The sequence below is a fragment of the Petaurus breviceps genome, unplaced genomic scaffold (assembly GCF_028583685.1).
Source record: "Petaurus breviceps papuanus isolate PSGF00001 unplaced genomic scaffold, PetGlider_PUasm1.0 90686, whole genome shotgun sequence".
Classification (NCBI taxonomy): Eukaryota; Metazoa; Chordata; class Mammalia; order Diprotodontia; family Petauridae; genus Petaurus; species Petaurus breviceps.
The window spans coordinates 10,422,388-10,437,947 of NW_027187309.1; the positions used below are offsets into that span (position 1 = coordinate 10,422,388).

General features: G+C 37.8%; 1 pseudogene; it reads left to right on the plus strand.

Moving 5' to 3' along the window:
- Window positions 1–14,258, plus strand: part of LOC138144132 (serine/threonine-protein kinase PAK 5 pseudogene) — a 53,315-nt pseudogene extending 39,057 nt beyond the window's left edge.
- The last annotated feature ends 1,302 nt before the right edge of the window (window positions 14,259–15,560 follow it).

The window sequence follows — 15,560 nt, forward strand, 5'->3', positions numbered from 1 at the left end:
TATCATTTTTCATCATAAGTCCTTCAAATTTGTCTTGGGTCATTGTATTACTGATAATAGCTGTCATTCACAACTGGTCATCCTAAAATATTGCTGTTAGTTTATACATAGTACATTTGACTTTTCATCAGCCCATGCAAGTCTTTCCAATTTTTTCCAGGAACATGCTGCTCATCATTTCTTACTGTGCAATATTTATTCCATCATAATCAAGTACCACAACTTGTTCAGCCATTCCCCAAATGATGGGCTTCCCCTCAACTTATAATTCTTTACTCCCAGAAAAGAACTGCTATGAATATTTTTGTACATATAGGTCCTTGTCTTTTTTTTGTTTTTTATATCTTTGGGAATACATTCCTAATAGTGGTATTGCTGGGTCAAAGGGTATACATAGTTTTATAGCCCTGTGGGCATAGTTCCTAATTGCTCTAGAATGGTTGGATTGGTTCACAACTCCACAAACAGTGCATTAAAGTCTCATTTTTCCCATATCCCTTTCAACATTTGTCATTTACCTTTTCTGTCTAATTAGCCAATCTAATAGGTATAAGGTAGTATCTCAGAATTGTTTTAATTTGCATTTCTCCAATTAATAGTGAGAATATTTTTTTCATATAGCTATAGATAGCTTGATTACTTCATCTGAAAACTGATTATATCTTTTGATCACTTATCAATTGGAGAATGGCTATTATTTTTATAAATTTGATTCAGTTCTCTATATGTTTGAGAAATGAGGCTTTTCTCAGAGAAACTTGTTTCAAAATGTTTTCTCACAGTGACCACTGCTGTTTTCCCTCAATCCTATTCCACTCATGCCCATTTATTCTATTCTCTTTCTCATCCTGTCCCTCCTCAACAGTGTTTTGCTTCTGAGTACCCCCTTTCTCAATCTGCCTTTTCTTCTATCACCCCTGCTCTTCTCTTATCCCCTTCTCCCCTACTTTCCTGTAGGGTAAGATAGATTTCTATACCCAATTGAGTGTGCATATTATTCCCTCTTTGAATCAATTCTGATGAGAGTTATATTCACTCACTCCCCCTCATCTCCTTGCTTTTCCCCTCCACTACAAAAGTTTTTTTCTTGACTTTTTTATGTACAATAATTTACCCCACTACCTCTCCTTTTTCTCTTTTTCCTAGTACATTCCTTTCTCACCCCTCAATTTTATTTTTTTAGATATAATCCCTTCATATTCAACTCACACCTGTGCCCTCTGTCTATATATACTCCTTCTAATTACCCTAATAATGAGAAAGGTCTTATGAGTTACAAACACTATCTTCCCATGTAGCAATGTTCAGTCCTGTTTACCTTTTTATGCTTCTCTTGAGTCTTGTATTTGAAAGTAAAATTTTCTATTTGGCTCTGGTCTTTTCATTAAGAATGTTTTAAAGTTCTTTACCTCATTGAATGTCCACTTTACCCCCTGAAGGAGCATACTCAGCTTTTCTGGGTAGGTGATTCTTGGTTTTAATCCTAGCTTCTTTGTCCTCTGGAATATCATATTCCAAGCTCTCCAATCCTTTAAAGAAAGCTTCTAAATCTTGTGTGGCATTCCAGTGGATAAAAAGAAGTACTCCATCCCCCCCTCCACTCCCAACCATCCATGAATTCATAAATGCCCCATAATAATGTTTGACTATATATTCTACCAAGGTATTTGGACATCATCAACTCCTCTACATAACTTCATTTCAACATGTACAATTCAGAATTCATTATCTTTCTCATAAAACTTTAATTTTTTCCTAACTTCATTATTTCTTCTCCTACTAACCTATGTTTACAACTCTGGTGTCAACATACATTCATCCTGTTCCCTCACCCTTTGTATACAATCAATTATCAACTCTTGTCAATTCTAATGCCACAACTAACTCACAGCACTGCTTTTCTTTCAGCTCACAAAACTACTCTTGCAGTAGCCTCCTAATTTGTCTCCCTGCCTCTGGTCTCCCTCCTCTCCAATCATCCTCTATCTAAATGCCATATTGAGACTTCTAAAACAAAGCCCCGTGTAATGGTAATTAAATTTAAAGATCCCTTTTTATTGGAAAGAGGTACTTAGCACCTAGTTCAAATTAAGCCTCTGTTAAAGAAACAGAAGGTATGAACCCCTGTTTCTGACATGACAGGAATGGGCTGAGCAGGGAGGAGCAATACTGTACATAAGTTAAAGCCCAGAGAGGGAGAGTCAGATCTTCTTGGAGTAAGCTTCATGGAGGCAGAAGCTGTTGCTGCTGGGGAGGCTAAAGAGAAAAGTACCCCCTCTTCCCTCCCTCTCACTGGAGGGAATGATTTTGATTATGGGAACCAGCTAGAGCTTCTGCTGAGGAGCTGCTGACTGTGATGCTGGTACTTTCTGTGAACCTGTTTGTGGCTTTGTTAGACCTTGACTTCCAGGGAACAGAGACTGTGAAGGATTTAAGGTAGTCTGGATGCTGTGAGCTTCAGTGTGGAACAGGAAGTGCTCAGAGAGCTGGACAAGGACCGGGGAGCTGTCTTCCTTTGAACCCAGGTGACAGTTTGGTGAATCCAGGTAGGTCCTGGGACCATGGAAGGGCATCTAGGGAATCAGAGAGACCACCCTGAGTCAAGCTGAAAGAAGACTTTACTTGGATACTGTGTACTGACTAAGAAATTGTAATTTACTAGTGACCTAAGGGTGGAGGGCTTGTGCTTTGTCTGATGATTGAATAGTGAATAATGACTGAATAAGTGACTGATTTGTAACTTAGTGTGCCCCATGAGTGGAGAACTTTGACTATTGTACTTTGTGTCCCTTAAGGAGGCAAGCCTCCTTAAGGATGATTGAATGATTTAGTTGCTAAATGTTTGATTGACTAAATAAATTCACTTTGTTCAAAACTTTGTGACCACTGTGGTGAAAACTGTGTGGCCATTTTAGTGATAAGTTGTTGTAAATGCTGTATTTTGATTTTCTATAATAAGTTGTAACTTTGTGAATGCTGTACCTTGATTTCTGTGAATGTTTTGCTGTGATTTGTTATTGAATAAACAGAATGTTCACTATACTGTGTAATCAGAACCTTGAAAAGCTGTTCAAAGTAGTAGTCCTCTAGAAAACTGCTCATGCTTGGTTTTACACCCTGTCACTGTCACTTTCCTTATGAAGAAACACAGGTGGATTACTCTTGCAAGTAGGCTCAAATACTTTGCCATTTAAAGTCCCATTTACAGTCTGGCTTCAAACTCCCTTTCCAAGTTCATTGTATTCTTCTCCCCCATACACTGTATATTGTACACAAACTGGTCCACTTGCTATATCCTGTACAGAGTCTTCCATCTTCTACCTCCAAGGCTTTGCACAAGCTGTACCTCATGCCTAGAATACACTCCTTCCTCATGTCCATCTCTTAGATTCCATAATTTTCTTCAAATATCAACTCAAGTACTATATTTTATAGGAAATCAGTATTAAATATCAGTTTTTACTATTCTCCATAGTAACTATTTTATTTATTATATATTATAATATTCTATGTTATTTATTTCATATACATTTGGTCTTCATCTCTGCACATCATATTATTTTCCCCTGATAAAATATGAGCTCTTCAAAAGCAGGGACTGTTTCATTTTTGTGTTTGTATCCCAGTGACAAGTACAAAATCTGGCAAATAGTAGGTGCTTACTTAATGGTGTGCCAGCTTCCTCAATTGCACACATTTCTATTTAGTGCAGTCAACCCTATTTCATCCTTTAGTATATCTTTCTCTATAGCAATTACTCCCAAATCAAGCTATCCAGATATGACCTCTCTTATGAACCCCAGATCTGAATCTCCAATTGCCTATAAGACATATCCTTGACCAGCACCTCAAATTCAACATAGCCAAAAATAAATTTATTATTTGCTCACTAAACCTGCTTTTATTTCTGTGTTCATTATTTCTGTCAGTAGTATTATACTACTATTTATAAGGTATACCATGTTCAAAGACTTATAAATCACTGTTGATTTTTCCTTTTCTATCTTTTATCACAGATGTGTTAACTCCTGTCAGTTCTACCTAAGCAAATCTGTTCCCAACACCTCTTGATTTTACTTCTATCCCCTTTGTACTGACCCTCATTACCACCTAACTAGACTATTGAAATAGCCTCTTATCAAGGTTTTATTTTTTGCCTCTATTCACATCTCCCTTTTCATCCTTCATATCCTCATATCACTGCCAGACTAATTTTCTTATGTATAGCTATGTTCACATTGTTCAGTTGTTTCAGCCATGTCTGACTCTTCATAACCCAATTTAGGGGTTTTTTGGCAAAAGATACTGGAGCAATTTGACATGTCCTTTTTCAGATCATTTTACAGATGAGAAAACTGAGGTAAAAAAGGTGAAATGTCTTGCCCAGGTGAAATGATTGCACCACTTAGCTTCAATAGCGGTCACATTATTTCTCTCATCAAAAATCTTCTTAAGTTCCCTGTTGTCTCCTAAAGGAAATTCAGACTCTTCCAGAGATCAAAGGAGCTAGGATTAAAACCAAGAATCACCTACCCAGAAAAACTGAGTATAATGCTTCAAGGGGAAAATAGATATTCAATGAAATAGAGGACTTTCAAACATACTTGATGAAAAGACCAGAGCTGAATAGAAAATTTGATTTTCAAATACAAGAAACAAGACAAGCATAAAAAGGTAAAGAGGAATCCTAAGGGACTTATTGGAGTTGAACTGTTTATATTCCTACATGGAAATAGGTAACTCATGAGACCTTTCTCAGTATTAGGGTAGTTGGAGGAAATTATATATATATATATATATATATATATATATATATATATATACATACATATATATGTATGTATATATAATTATATAGATATATGAGTGAGGGAGGAATATATTGAGAGAGATATAATGGGGGTAAATCATCTCATATAAAAGAGGCAAGAAAGAGATTTTACAATGGAGGAGAAGAGGGGGAAGGTGAAAGGGAATGAGTGAACCTTACTCTCATCAGATTTGCCCTAAAGGGGGAATACGATACACACTCAATTGAGTATCTTACCCTACAGGAAAGTAGGGGGGAGTGGGATAATAGGGGAGAATGATAGAGAGAAGGAAAGATTGGAGGAAGGGTAGTAATAAACAGATACTTTTGAAAAGGGACAGGGTGAAAGGAGATAACAGAATAAATAGGGGGGTGGGTTAGGATAGAGGGAAATATAGCTTTGCAACATGACTATTATGGAAATGTTTTGCATAACTCTACATGTATGACCTATATTGAATTGCTTTCTTTCTCAATGAGGGTGGGTGGAGAGGGAAGAAGGGAGAGAATTTGGAACTCGAAATTTTAAAAATGAATGTTAAAAATTGTTTTTGCATGCAACTGGGAAATAAGATATATAGGTAATAGGGTATAGAAATCTCTCTTGTCCTACAAGAAAGTAAGGGAGAAGGGGAAAAGAGAGAGTGGTTGGAGCGATAGAAGGGAAGGCAGACTGGAAGAAGTAGTAATCAGAATGCATCCCATCTTGGGGTGGGGGAGGGGAGACATGGAGGGAAAATTTGGAACTCAAAATCTTGTGGAAATGAATATTGAAAATTAAAAATAAATCTAATTTTAAAAAGAAATGAATAAAAGGAAAGTTCAGACTCTTTTTTTTTCTCCCACGATTCAAGGCCCTCCCCAATCTGGCACCAACCTTATCTTCCAACCTTAGTTCCCATCATTTCTTCCACATGTTCTGTTTCCCAGCCAAATTATGTGACTCAGCTCTCACTGAATATAGCTTAGGCTTTTCCACCTTCATGCCATCACTCCTCCAGTGTGATGTACCTGAAATGTTCTTCTTTCCCTTCACCCACTGACTTCCTGTCTATTTTTAAAAACCTCTAGACATAATTTCTTCTTTGGCTGCTAATGATATGCCCTCTGCTTCCACTCCAACATAGCACCATGTTTCACCACCTTGTAATTTATCTAGCTGAGTTCTACAAACATTTATTCAGCACCTACTATGATGCAAGACACTGCTCTAGGTAAGGACTCATCATACAGCATCATGTAGTATATACTGTTTCTGTATTATATCTTCTAAGTTCATCTAAACCTGGGGTTCTCAAACTTTTTGGTCACAGGATACCTTTTACATACTTAAAAATGAGCTTTATAAAATTGCTTTGCTTATTTATTAAAAATTATTTTAATAACCCTCCCAAAGAACTTTTGCTCATATTAACAATACAAATACAGATATTTACCATATTCAGAAATTGAAAATTCTTTTCATGAAAATAGTTTATATGCATGGACTGCATATAAGGATGACAGGGACCCACAGAGGTCTTCAGACCATGCTTTCAGAACTTCTAGTCTAAACAGTAAGCTCCATGAGGACAAAGACTGTCATATCTAAAAATAATTTCCCCCTAATCAGTCAACAGTATTTAAGTGGCTGCTATATGTAAGAAACTAGGCAAGCTATAAGGGACACAAATACAATGAATGAAATAATCTCTATGCAAGTAGCTGACATTCTTATAAGGAAAATACCATATCTATAACCACAGACAGAGAATGAATACAACTACATTTAAAAAAAACAAGGTAGTTTGGGTAGGAGGGCATTAGAAGACCTTCCATGGTGCTCTTTGCACAGTGGGAAGTCAATAAACCTCTGCTGGTGGGGGTGATCATATAGAGAATGGGTCATTATTTATACAAATGGATTTTGGGGTGAGCAGGGAATTCTGTATTTTGCACTAGTCAAGAAAAGTTAATGAAACAATAAATAGCACAGTTAGATCAATCAGAAACAAGTGGTTAGGATAGTTGAAGGAAAAATTAATATCAATGTTGAAGACTCCTAGTACGAGTACAAGAATTGAGGAAGAGAGAAAACTTGTAAGGTAGGTATCAAACTCATTGAGGAGATAAAAGTAATTCCTTGGGAACAGGGGGAACTGTGAACAACAGCAATCAGGATTTTGATAGGATGGTAGATGTGAAAATAGCTTGAAACTCAAAGAAAGAAAGGTTATTGAGTGATAGAAAATAGAGGAGAACCTGCAAATGGCGATAGGGAACAAGGAGTATTCCAATTTCCATGCCTCAAACAGTGAGCCAAGGAGAATGAGTAAAGGGGCAGCCAATACTGGAAGGGGTAACAAGGGAGACTATGTTATCAGGGGAAACCCAGGCTTCAATAATAGCTAGTAGGTGGAAGCAGTGGGAGAGGAATAGATTTAAGATGAAGGGAAGTTTTTTGGCTATGTAACAGGAATTCCAGAGGGCACAGTGGAAGGGTTGAGTAGAGTTGGGGTGAGACTTTGGAGTAAGAAGTTTGTAGGGAATAGAAATGAGGAATCAGGTGGCAGGGGGCATAGAATAGGATTTTGAGGATGACCTACATGAGTTCAGAGTCACTGGGATATGAAGGGCATAACCAGGTTTGAGAATGCCCATCATTAAGTGGAAGGCACTTGAATTCAAATCAACTATAATAACAGTCCTGGACCAGGAGAACTGCTGATGAACCATGGCACTCTACTTTCAAGAAAGAAGTAGGTATCTGTAGATATAGAATGGTATATATGCTGTCAGATGCACTTTCTGTATTAGATTTGCTTTGTTAATGTTCCTTTGTTAAAAGCAAGAATTTTTTTGTTTTGTCAATCAATCAAACAATAAGAATTTCTTAAACTGTGAGCTAGGTACTGTACCTTAGCACTGAAGGTACAAAGAGAAAGAAAAATACAAAAACAATACCTTCTTTCAAGGTGTAAACCCTGGGATTCTTAATATGTCCTGATATTTTCTACCACTGTCACTGCTATAGGATGTGTTCACCGAAGACTGGTACCTGAGATGTGATGGCTTCTGAGTCCTTTCAGGGCTGCTTTCTACCTTTGATGTCCACCTATTCCAGCAAACTCACCTGTGGCTCCAAGAAGCTGTAGCATGTGCAGTGGCCATACCCCAGTAAACCATTTTGGCTGATGGGCTAAGCCAAGTTGAGGGTAACCAAGGAGTCTCAAATCCATTTGTGAGTTGGGGGGCGGTGTCTACCCCAAGCATATGAAGACCTCTCCTGGTAGAATGAGTGGATGAGGACAATTTGTTCCAATGGTCATGAAGGCAGCTGAAGCAGGCACTGTGAAGCACGTAGAGTTTAGTCAGACATCAAAGACTCCAAGGTCATCCTCTACTAGCACCATTCATCTTGATTCTTTCCTGACACTGGACTGTGATGTCTCTGAAGAAGAGAGTAAGGCTGGCAATTTAATGCAACACTATCTCACTTAAACCCAATCTACACAGGAATCAAAAGACATAACCCATAACATTTTACCACTTGTACCTATCTCAAATACTGTGGTGACAGGCAAGTGATGAAGCAGCAGGTGCAGATACACCAGGAGCTCTAGTCACAATCCTGTACACAGGTATCCCTGGCCATAAGGTTGTTTCTCACTGGAAGCAGCAGTGGAATTTGGCAGCCCATCCCATAAGGTTGTTTTTCTCTGGAGGCTGCGGTAGGATTTGGCAGGCCTCTGGATGTCTGAACAGCTTTTAAGGATCACATCGCTCACCTCCTGATATGAGGAAGGGGCTAGAAAAGGCACCCTAAAAATTATCTGCTTACCCAACTCTGCTCTAATTTTCATGGTAGATGGGGAATCCACCTGTGATGTACAAAAATGTGTGCAAAGACAATTCCAGTCACCATTGGCACATGGAATATGCACAAACTTATAAACAACACAAAATCCAGTGAACCTGAAAGATGAACAGGTCTTGTTACAAGAGAACTCAGCAGGTATCACCTCCAAATAGCAATCCTGAGTGAAATAAGGCTGGCAAATGAAGGCCAGCTCACTGAAGTTGTATACACATTTTTCTGGTGTGGCTGCAATGAAGGGGAGCACTGTGAGACTTGTGTAGATTTTGTAACCAAAACTAATCTAATTAACAACCTTGTATGCCTGCCAAAAAAGTTTGAACACCAGTCACATGACAATATGATTGCCACTTGCAGGAAATATATTGGTACCTTCATTATTGCCTATGCTCCCACCATGACAAACCCTTATGAGATCAAAGAAAAATTTTACAAAGACCTGGAGACCCTTATCATCAATGTACCAAAAAAGGACAAGCTTATAAATCTGGGTGACTTTAATGCTAGAGTAGGCTCAGACTACCAGACCTGGCAGGGAGTTCTAGGGAGGAATGGACTTGGAAACAGCAATGGCAGTAGCCATTTCCTGAAGACTTGTGCATCTAATGACCTTCTCATGACCAACACTGTCTTTCATTTACCTAAACATGATAAAACTTCATGGATGCACTCTCCCAAGCAAACATCACCATTAATAGACTATGTGATTGAAAGAAGAAGAGACAGACATGATGTGAGAGTGACAAAGGCAATGTGTGATGCAGAGTGTTGCATAAACTTATTCTCTCCAAGTGAAATATTTGCATTCAACAAAAGTGGCATCTCCAAGACAAAATGACTACTAAAAGAACTAATGTCAAAAATTAGAACTCTTTTCTGAGTGGAAAAAGTTTGTTGCTAACTTGGAGGGAAAGTTGAGCCAACACACAGTTGGAAACAGTGGAGCAGAAAAAGAGTGGGCAGCTTTCAGAGATTTGGTAGATTGCACTGTATTTGCTCATTTAGGTCAGAACACTTGCAAACTCCAAGACTGGTTTGATTAAAATGATGAGGGAATTCATAAGTTGCTAAATGAAAAATGAGAATTCCATGGGGTTTACTAGCAGGATACATCATCTCTAAGGATACAACTCTAAGAAGGCCGCATTTAATTCCATCAAATGTAAAGTACAAGCAAAGCTTAGAGAGTTGCAGGGTACTTGGTTTAGTAAGAAAGCAGGTGAAATTCAGTTTTATGCTGATAGTAGCAATGCAAAGCACTTTCATGATGCTATTTATGGGCCAAAGACCTATGGGGGCATCTCAACTACTCAGTGCTGATGAAGTCACATTGATTAGTGATAAGGATATGATCCTAGAGAGATGGGCTGAACAATTTCATAGTTTTCTCAACAGACCATCATCAATCAATGCTGGAGGCCTTGATCTTTTACTTCAGGTTGAAGTTAGTCCCTCCCTAGCTCAAGTTCCAACTGAAGAAGACATTTTGAATCCCATTAGGCTCCTTTCATGTAGCAAAACAACTGATACTAATCCTATTTCAGTTGAGATGTACATGTTAGGGGGTCCATTGCTCATACAAAAGCTAACTCAAATTTTATGGGCTATATATGGTAAGAGAAGGTTATCTCTGTGGAGTTCGATGATGCCTCCATTGTCCATCTCTATAAAGGTAAAGAAAATAAACTTACCTGTGACAATCACGGGTCGGGGGGCGGAGGGTCTCTGTCTTAGTGTGGGCAAGATTCTTGCTAGAGTCCTCCTTAATAGGCTGATCCTTCACCTGAAATATGGCCATCTACCTGAGAGCCAGGGTAACTTCAGAAAGGACTGAGGAACAGTCAATATGTTGTTTGCTGCCTCACAGCTCCGGAAGACATGCCCATCTGTATGCAATGTTTATAGATCAGACCAAGGACTTTGACGCTGTCAGTCCTGAGGGCATATGAAAAATTATGTCGAAATTTGGCTGTCTAGAGAAGTTCATCAGTATTGTACCTCAATTTCGTGATGGCATACTTGCCCAGGTTCCAGATATTGAACAATGCTCTCGTACTTTCCCATTCACCAATGGAGAGAAACAAAGCTGTGTGGTTGCTACTATGCTTTTTAGCATGATGTTTTCAGTCAAATTGTCAAATACTTTCAATGAGGATGAACATGATATCAAGGTTAGCTACCACACTGATGGTAAATTCTTCAACGTGGAAAGGCTAAAAGCCAAGACCAAAGTGGAGGGAGTGTTGGTGAATAGTTTTTTGTTTGTAGATGATTGTGCACTCGATGCAGACTCGAAATCTGAGATGCAACAAGAGATGGATCAATTCTTTGCTTCTTATATATGTCTGCCAAAAATACTATTTTATGGAGAACTCACACAAGGCAAGCATTCACATGGTCATCAGAAGAAGTAATACAAGGATACTCTAAAGGTCTTCCTTAAGAACTTTGCAACTGATTGTTCAACATGGCAGATACTGGTACAGGACCACTCAGTATGGCATGCCCTCATTAGAGAAGGTGCTGTGCTTTATGTGCATAGCAGAATTGAAGCAGCTCAAAGGAACTGCAGTATGTGCAAATTTAGAATATTCACCCCAAATGTTCACATGGATTATTTGTGCCCAACCTGTGGTAGAGCATTCTGAGTTCATATTGGTCTGATCAGTCACACAGATGGACACATTGAAACTCCCCGGGTACTTAAATAATCAAGCTGTAGATACAGTTTCTTGCCAGGTTTGCCTTCAAAGCTCTCCTGTACCTTTGTGGGTCCTGGTGGGGGTTGAAATGTGCCAGCATAGACTTCAAGAATCCTGGGTGACCCCTTCCATTACAATAGAAACATAGTGGAGGACAATCCAATCAGTACTTAGTGGCCTTAAATATTTAGCATTAAATCTCAATGATCAATTTTGTATTAATAATAATAGTAGGATTTGTTAAGTATGCGCAGTTACATATCATAACCAATTCATGTAAAATAAAGTAGGTAGTTATATAATTTTCCTTATATAATATAAATAGAATAATATGACATCCTTGAGGGTAGGACATGTTTCCTTTTTTATCTCTAGCACCTTCCTCTGTGTGTGTTTCTCTGTGAGTGTGCATGTCCATGTGCATGCGTGCATGTGTATGTGTGTTTGTGCGTGTGTATACTCAGGAATAATTCTGATGAGGAGTCAAAAAATAAAAAAGTTCTCTACACAGAAAAATGAGCATTTGTAAGAACTGAAATGAGCTTAGTTTTCAAAAAGACATGCCTATGGGATGGAAGTAAAGAGTATTGCTTATTATTATTATAGTGAGCATATATGTAGTATTTTAAAATTTGCAAAGAACTTTATATTCTCTCATTTGACCCTTGAAACAACCCTAGAAGGAAGGCTCTATATTATCCTATTTTATAGAAGAGGAAATTGAGGCAGAAAGTCATGGTAACATAGCTAGTAGGTGTGTCTGAGATCAAATGTGAACTCAAGTCTTTCTGACCAGAAAGCTAATGTTTTATCTACTGTGCCACTTACAATTGGGGGGAGGGTATGGAGAAAACAGAATAAAATTACTGCTCAGATGATGACAGAAAAGAGATAAAACAGACAAGTTTAATTCTCTAGCAAAAGTATGTGTGTGGTATGGACCTTCATCAACAGAAGAAACTTCTGATGAGGAAACCCTCTCTACCAAGAGAGACCTCTAATTTATGTGTAATTTACAATCTTAGAGCAAAAATGACCTACAATCTATGAACTTGTTTTTTTTTAATTTTCCCCATACAATTGTCTTCCTTTGTAATCCTATGCATTTTATCTTTTCATTTAAAATCATTCTAAGAAGAGGTCCATAGGTTTCACCAGAGTGCCAAAGACATCCCTGACACACAAAGGGTAAGAAAAACCTGATATTGTTGCTTAGATCAGTGAGAAGTTGAATGACTTGACCAGAGTTATATAGCCAAAATGTGTCAGAGACAGAAATTGAATCTAGGTCATTCTGATAGACCAGTTTGATATACCACATACAACATCATTTCTTGCTTTATGCATAGTAAATATAAAATAAATATTTTGTTTTATTTTAATGGAATTGAATTATGAGTAGAAGAATCCTGAGCAAAATTTCCCTGGACTACAGCATTTGTAGTCTCTCTTGTGGGTAAGGCATGCTATCTCCTCTGTCTCATTATAAAGATTATATTTGGGAAAATTCAACATTTAGCCATTATTAGTCACTTAAATTTTCATGAGTTTTTTTTTAATTTTCTAGGAATCACATAATGAGGTCCAGAAAAAATAAGAACAAGACAGATACACTTTGATGGGGATCAGAGGAGACAAAGATGTGAAGTATAGGGCCTTCTTCAGGCTGGGCAGGCTAGACACAATAGAAAAGTAGAGAGTTCTGAATAGTCAGGGGGTAATTTGAAGGCTCTAGGTCCATATGAGTATAGCCCACCCAAAGAGCATCTCTGAAAGAAGTCAGGCAGCAGAAATCAGAAACTCCACAGCCAACCTTGTGAGAAGGCAGTGTGGATAGATAGATAGATAGATAGATAGATAGATAGATAGATAGATAGATAGGGACATATATACATACATACATACATATATACATATATCTATATATATACACACATATGTAATATGATTTCTAGGGGAATGAGAAAGACCATATTTAGTATTCCTCTATAATACCCCCTTCACTCTTCCCTTGATGTTTTCAATTCCTCTAGCAGTACAAAGCCTTTTATTTCAAAGAGACAAGGCCTAAGATGTCAATATCAAAGGGGAAGGAACATATTTAGTGAAATTTATACTAAGGTATAAATGACTAATAACATAAGGTATGATAATAATAAGGTATAAATAACTAATCCTGAAATTAGATTTTGATAGGAGAAAAGGAAGGCAATCTCAAGGCACTGGGTATGTATATGAGGGCAAAGGAGCCTAAAACTCCAGTCTTGGGGATATCCAAGGCAGACTTCCCTTATTTTATTTTTTGCCCAGCTGAGGCCCAGTATAATGATGTTCTACACACAGTCATCATTCAACTAATGTTATGAACTGACTTGCTGGCATAGATATGAAGACAACCAATGATGACTATTTTTATTTCCTTCCCAAGGTAGATTATGATTGAGCACAGATGGCTGCAAGCCCAACTCTTTCTAGATCTGACACATCCTTGGGGCTCTGTCAAACTGCCTGAAACTCAGAACAAAGTTAACTATTCCTCAAGTGGCTACCAATATCCTTCTGGGTATCACAAGGCTGCTCACAACAACCAGCCTCGTCTTCAGAATGGGCCTCAGTACATCTCTACATCTTCTCATCCAAGTTCCCCAAGCATCTCTTCAAGTACTTATCCCCCACCTAGTTGGAGTTAATCCTTAGACCAGCAATACTCTAGGATGTCCCACAAACAATTCAGGGCTACTCTCCAGCTTGTGGTTAGCCCTGGTGACACTTGTAAATACCTGGATATATTTTTTTAGTAGGAGAAGGGTCAAATGGAATAGTTTATCTTGCCACTGAAAAACCCACAGGAACACAAGTTGCAGTAAAGAAAATGTACCTTAGGAAATAATAGCACCATGAGTGGCTTTTTAAAGAGGAAAATCAATGTGCCCCAAGCACTTTCCTACTATTTGATGAAAGGGTGACTGGTTCTAGAATATGTATTTCAAGGGATTAGTTTATTAGTAAGAGCCCTTTGATCATTTAAATATACTGGTTGATCAATTTTGAAACTGTGTTCAATGTAGCTAGTAAAGGGGAAGAGAGGGGAGAATCAATATTCTTAACCTTCTTTAGGAACAAATATCTGGGTAACACAAAGAATGTAGCATATTCTCTAGTTAAATCTCATAGTATCTAATGGTGAGGGCTCAGGGAAAGAGATGAAAGACCCTACAAGTATATTAGCAGTAGGAGGGGTAGATTAGGGCTCAGAAGACATGGGCTCATAGCATCATAGATTTTGAACTAGAAGAGATCTCAGACTATCTAATCCAGTCCCCTTGTTTTACAGAGGAAGAAACTGAAGCCCAGAGAAGTTAGGGGCTTTGTCCCTGGTCATACAGGTAGTAAAGTAGCAGGGTTAGAATTAAAACTAAGATTGTCTGATTCCAAACACAGTTTTCTATCCACTACACCAAATCCCACCTTTGCTTTTAATACCTTAGGGACTTTAAATGGCTTAATTTTTCCTTTCTCAGTCTTCATTTTCTTATAAGCAAAATCAAGGGGCCAGACTAGATATGCTCTAAGGTCCCTTGTACCTCTAAACCTTATAATTCAATGAAAGAATTCTCTTCTTTACCAATGAGAAAACTGAGATTCCTTAGCAGTAAAGCCCACTCAGTGAAAACCCAGAAATCATCAACAGCAGATATAGGCTCAACTGTGCTTCTGGAGTTCATGAATTCACTATCATAGCCTCATTCATGATAGATATATAAGTTAAGGGCACAGTTTAGAAACCCACTTCTCCTGAATAAATAACAGTTACAGTATTATCTTTTCCATATGCTATAATCTCAACAGCCTTTGGAACATCATCTGACTTCTGCTTTACCCATAATTTAGGTTTCAATTTTATTCTATTAGCAGAATCAAACCCTTCAATTGCTATGATAGTTATTTCAGAAGGATTGTCGGTTTTATCAAGGGGTATTGTATCACAAGAAATAATAGTCACTTGAACTATTCTTTTTACAAAAATGCATATATGGGTTCTTCACCCAAATTTTGGAATGTCACAATAATTTCTCCTTGATAATTAGAATCTATTACTCCAGGTAATACATTAATCAATTCCTTGAAATTCTAAACCTGATTTAGGTAATGTCTGTACAAAAATAATTTTTAAGGATTGCCATACATATTT